This window comes from Trematomus bernacchii, unplaced genomic scaffold, assembly GCF_902827165.1.
Source record: "Trematomus bernacchii unplaced genomic scaffold, fTreBer1.1, whole genome shotgun sequence".
Classification (NCBI taxonomy): Eukaryota; Metazoa; Chordata; class Actinopteri; order Perciformes; family Nototheniidae; genus Trematomus; species Trematomus bernacchii.
This window is the reverse complement of record NW_022987869.1, coordinates 5,236,872-5,243,351: the sequence shown is the minus strand read 5'-3', so window position 1 is coordinate 5,243,351 and position 6,480 is coordinate 5,236,872.

Below are 6,480 nucleotides of genomic sequence, written 5' to 3'. Positions count from 1 at the left end.
AAAGCAAGTAAATTGACCTGAAAAGTGGCCTCTTTTTTTTTTCTGTTGACACTGGTTTGACGTTCTGTTCCAGCCACCAGAGGGCGACATATTTAATTGACCTCATATCGAATTGAATAAGAACCTGATCAAATCTTTGAGACTACAGCGCTGATCCTCCCTGTTCTCTGTGATGAAGAGTGCTTGGCGCTCGTGTCGGTGATGATGGAAATGGAGCCAAAATATTTGTTCAATCAAAAAGTCAAACTACAGCCTATCATCAGGACACCCATTAGGTCATTATTTAGGAACTGTACATCTAGTTTCCAGGTCAAAATTAAAGCACAGTTTTCTACAAACTGATAAATAAACGTTTGTTTCTTTTTCAACCTTATATATTACATGACGAGGTGATGACAGATTGAAGTGCTGTGAACTAATATGATGTATACATAGAAATTGATTAATCTCAACATCATCAGTGTTACATATTGGTCTACATCCGGGGATTCAGAATTATCCTTGTTTTTAGAGCTTTCAAAAGCATCCCCTTTAATCCTCTGTGAAACAGGAAATGTTCAAATAGTGGAGGTTGTGTTTGTGACAGTGTAGCCTGACCTGCATCAGGGGGGCCACACTCGCCCCCCAGGAGGGTTATTTTAGTGCAGACAGCTTTGGTGGACTCGTCATTGCGGCTTATAATTGTTAATAATAGATTCAAATTGTATTTAATGACATGACATGTTTCGTCAAGTTAATCACGTGAAGTCCAAATATCTCAACAAGCCGCGTGCGCGTGGCGGGAACGTGCATTAATTGAGATTTCATAGGAATGAATGGAGCGACCCGCGCGCGGTTTCCGGCTCGTTTAAAGGCTCTGAAGTGTTCGGCCGCGCGACACTGCCGTGCGGTTTACTGTGAATTAATATCCGCGTGTCGGTGCACGAGACGTAGTTTCAGTATCATTGCTTGTTATTAATAAACAATCATTTTCATGTCCGACGGCAGGGCTCCTTTCAGGGCCTCTGAGGCCCGGCCCGGTGCTTCTACCGGGGCTCGGTCCCTAACACTGCTCTGACCCGCGGGCTGTAGTGATTAGTGACTCATTATAATTGTAATAATATTGTAACAATGCGTGCGTTAATTAATATCCTAAACGCGGTGCGCATACCGGAAACACTTTGCATCCCGCGAAATATGTCAATGGAAGTTTTAAAAAGCAAATATTTCCTGTGCAAAAATGTGTCATTTGGTTATATTAATTTTGATAATATAATTTGATTAATAACAAGCAAATAAATGAAAGCAGAGAATTATTACTTTAAGGTTGAATTAAACTCTGACTAAGAAGATTGAATATTTGGGCCTCCATAAATCAAATTACTTTGAAAAACATTCGTTTCAAACTAAAAGTGTATGTTACTCGTTCACGACGATTAATTTCAGCAGGCCTCCCGGCAGAAGGCCCAGGCCTCGGCCTCCCCTGCCTCAGCTCCCCGGCCTGCCAGGCCCGCCCCGGGTGTAGTGGCCCGCCTCACACCGGTGGGGGGCGGTAGTGTTCCGGACAATAGGAGACAAGGATAATTCAGTTCTTATATTTACTGTGCAGCCTTCAACAACATTAGCATTACACTTTAAAAACCAGACTTAAAGAACAACTGAATTACTATAAAATAGGCTAATTCTGCTAAAGGAGTTTTGCAGGCTATCTATTGACTGCATGTGAAGTACTAATTACAATAATCTATAGCTGCCTTTCAGTATTACACTTGTTCCTCCTAAAATGCTACTTCCATATCCATTTAAAAAAACATTCTACAAGAAAAAACACTTAATATCGTTTATTAAATCTCAATCTCTTGTTATTTCATTTTCTTATTTTTTGTTAAGGTTATTATTCAGCTGATTATTACATTTAAAGTAGACTATTTTTTTTCCTGATATAATTCGAATTCACATGATGTAGCTGTTATTGCATATTTGTAATATATTTGTTCTATTGTGGTTTTGTGTTGGAATTTCTTTGTGTTAAGTCTACAAAATGCTTACAATGTCATTGCTAGGAAGTTATTTGTACTCAAGACTGAATTGGGCTATTTTAGTGACTTATTAATCTATGAGTTATGTTGATGTTATATTATATGATACACTGTTTCAAAGATTCAAAGGTTTTAATGTCATAAAGCTACAGTGTAGAAATGGCAATGAAATTCTTCTGACCTGAGCTCCTCCAACAATCCAACATATATAATAAAATACAAAATAAAAAGTAGTGCAAAAAGTCTATATACATGTAAATAGAATAGAAGTAGTAATCCAATATTATAATAGCTAAAAGGCTTAATCAGCCAACTTGTTTTGCCCTTAGTACATTTTCTGATGATACTTGTTCACTTTGACTAGATTATTATGACTTTTACTTAGGTAACAGATTAGAATAGAAGTATCCTACATTTAAACACGTGTTTCCTAGCTTGTGGTCTTTATCATATCATTTCAAAAAGAAAGAAATGAAGCATGCACTCAAATGATAAAGGGAGGGAACATGATCATTTTAGAGAGATGTTTAAAAAGGTATTCAGTTGAATAGCTACTTAAAATTGAATGTTTCTAATATTCATTAAAGTACAACTTGATAAAACACTGTCCAATTTGTCTCAGGAACAATCTCCATGACTGCACATACCAACAGAGGCAGGTGTGGATGAACTGTTTGGAAGAACAAAGAGTGACTTCCTGCTGAGCCTCTTCCCATTCATGAAATATGAAACAATGAACACTTGAACATAACTTCTGAAGAGCGGGGGACTCCTTGATTACAGTTCAGGTGCTTGTTTAATTATTCAATCTTTTGGTTTCCGTCACAGTTGCCAACTGAAGTTTATTTTCATGATTTTTCACCCACACATCCGTAGTCAGGCCCTTCTCTAAACACTGGCCCCTGTCTCTACAGGTTGGGTTTGTTTGCCGCAACAAAGGCACACCCTGCACCCAGGGGCCATAGTGTTCAGCTTGTGGTGTGCACACTAAGGGCCCGGGCAGTTAACGTCGTTGTGGGCCACACACCACGTGCAGCCTGAGGCTTGGAGGCCCCATGGCAGTCCGTGGCCCTGGGCCCCGTCCAAAAGCCACCCATAGCTGGAACATTACATTACATTACATTGCATTTAGCTGACGCTTTTATCCAAAGCGACTTACAATAAGTGCATTCGACCAAGAAGATACAAACTTGAAGAAAACAGAATCATATAAGTACATCAGGTTTCATAGAGCCAAAACATTTCAAGTGCTACTCAACTGGCTTTAGATAAGCCAGTCCTTTATTCGTATACAAGTGCTTTGTTAGTCATTCTTTGTTGGTAATTCTATCGCTCGAAGTGGAGTCGAAAGAGATGAGTTTTGTAAGATGTGTAAGCTTTTTGCTGTCCTGATTTCAATGGGGAGCTCATTCCACCATTTTGGAGCCAGGATAGCAAACCGACGTGTTTTTGCTGATGGGAACTTGGTCAAATCTGAATGTATTTTTCTCCTGTAGTTAAAGCATCAAGGAGCTGTTGGGACGTATGTTCGCTTGGGGCTCTTAGTTCCAAAAGGTTTCTTCAATTCGACTTAACATTTCTCCCTAAAGGCGCTGTGACATTCTGGGGCCAAAACACCAGCATCACACTAGAAATAGTATTTGTTTTTGGAAACAATGACTTCAAATGTTGCTTTTTGTCTTTGCTAGTCCCTCACCTAACACTTTAACACCATCCACTACAAATATAAATCTCCATACACCCGGCGGCTGGGGCCCCGGTTCATAAGGGACAGGGTTAGTTTGATTGTTGCACTAACAAAGATTATGTAGAAAGCTCAAATGACTGTTTCTGATGATGGGATTTGCTGTTTTCGAGTAGAGAATATTTGTTGACATTTGTTTTGTTATTTATAATTGCAAATCAAAATATATTTCAACCAAATTCGAAGGACCCAACCTACAAAGGAATCAAGCAACCTTCAAATGGAGAAACACTCGGTGTGTGAGCTTGTCTTTGAGACTTTCTGACTTCCTGTCTGTCTGTCACGCTTGGTTGTGTCAAACAACAAGAGGAAAAGTGGGGACTATTTTCACCGGCGGACTAATCCAGGTTTGGTGTTCTGCTGAGTGCAGTCAGTGAATGTTTTTAGGGGGAGGACGGAGGAGGAAGATGGATGGACATTTGGTCTTCATCTAAAGTGTGTACAGATCATTATTTTTTCAGCTACTTTATATTTCTACTACATCTCAGAGGGATATCTTTACACAAGGACCCATGATGCACTGTTAGAGATGAACATAGCCACGATTAATCATGTTTCTGATAAGAATGAGTCGTTGCATGCCCATATGAAAAGTTTGTATTCACCAACATTCGATGGTTCCGACTTCATCATGCCTCTTTCAGATTCGTACAGCCAAAAACATGATCTTAACCTCAGACGGATACAACAATTACAATTACAATAAATTCATCATTAGTAATAATACATTACTATCACAGTAAAACACTTACAGGGGCCAAAGTTGGACATTGCTATAACTTTCACTTTTGATGCATTAAGTACATTTTTCTAGTAATGATGTTGTATTTTCAATGCAGGAGCCTTTCTCTATTACAGTTATTATATATTGCAGTATTGACATCTGTATAGAATGGGAATACTAACTGCAGCTCTTTGAATGTCAGGTCAGATTATACTCAGGCATAGTCATGCTTAAGACGCCACAAAGAAACAACTATACATTAATTGTAATTTGTGTAAAAGATGCTGCTCTGTCAGGGACCCTCCACAGGGCACAGTGTGCAGGGCTTCAGCAGGAAGTGTCGGTCGGGCCCCTCACAACCTCCACACTTAGACAATACTTTTCTTTCTCCACTAGCCTCTGGGAAGCATATTTCCCTGAATATAGGAATGAAAGCTTCCTATGACTTCTGCTCTAAGACTTCCTCAATTCTTTCTGCTCTTGAGAATATTCTGGTCTCAAACATCATCTGAGTTTAGTCCTCAGTGCCTGAAGTTAAGAAAAGTTTGAAACTAAAGGTCTGTGGCGTAACTATACTGTATTTATTTCTGCGCATTCTGGAATTTTGAGCCTTTATATTGAACATTCCTGATGTATGCATCACTGGAAAGCACACAGAATTAATGTATGCTCAACATGTGTGAGCATAAGGGATATCTGGAAATGATAACATTCACACACTAACATGTTTGGAGATAAACACACCTATTCTTGCAAACAAATGTAAGAAACAAACACTGAGAAAAATTATTCTTGGTTTTAGATTACAATATGAATCATAATTCAAGTGTATGAAAAAGATGTCAAAATATCTGGTATCCTGGGCCTTTTTTTAAATCTGTGAATTCACCAGCGTGTGTGTGCATTTGTGTGTGTGTGTGTGTGAGAGGGGGATTACGCATAATAAATATCCATCAATTAAACATAATGACATTATCACTGGCTCATCTAATATAGTTATCAATGTGATTAAGCAGTGACATGATTATGGTTTTAACGTTGGATATGATGATTAGATGAATATGATCAACATATGATATGGTCAAATGTTTACTCCATTTGTTGATTTCAATCTAGTCCATAAAGGTTTATTCATTTGTTTCTGGCTATAGCACAAATGTGCTATTACATTTTTTAGAATGGCTTATTGTCGACTTATATGCACAGTAGGTCCTATATGGCAATGAGTCCCAGGCTCCACCAGCACCAACAATGCAACATAAAGATATATAAGACATTAAACAAATGCAAAAACAATACAAATTCTTCAGGAAATAACAGAATAGAAATTAAATAATGCAAGAGAATGTTGCAAGACTAATGTGCAGGTAATGCAGGAATGAGAATAACAAACCATGTAGTGTAGAAAACCACGTTCATAATGGAGATGAAAATTAAATTATGATTTTGAAGAACCTCTTTCCTATATATTTGTTAAATGGCTCTTTTTTGGTCCAGGTTCTGTGAGGTCTCGTGCCACGTCGGCTGCTGGCAGGAACAGTTTGGCTCCACCGTGTGAAGCTGATGTCACCAGCGGGAAGAGGAGCTCTGAGAACCGGATGTAGGCCCAGCCAACAGGAGAGGGGAGGTGGGCACCAAAGCGAACCAAACCGTGTGTGTAGTAGTGTGTGTGTGTGTGTGTGTGGGGGGGGGCATTAGTAACTGCCTCCATTTTGAGAAATCCATGCTGGAAGGCGCGTGCTGCTATATAGCCCAGCAATTGCGCCATAGCGTCATTTCCTCTGCGCCCCGCACACGACGCTCACGAGCCTGCGCCTGTTGGGCCTCGCTGAGCCTGCATGTATCCGACACCTTGTGCGGGTGGACGAGGCTCTCAGGGCCCCCTGGGTCAGAGAGAGGGGGCCCTGGACATTTTGTTCCCTGTGCCACACAGCCCGAGGTTCACCATAGGTCATTTATGTAACATCATGCCGACTGACCATTCTGCCCCTTTC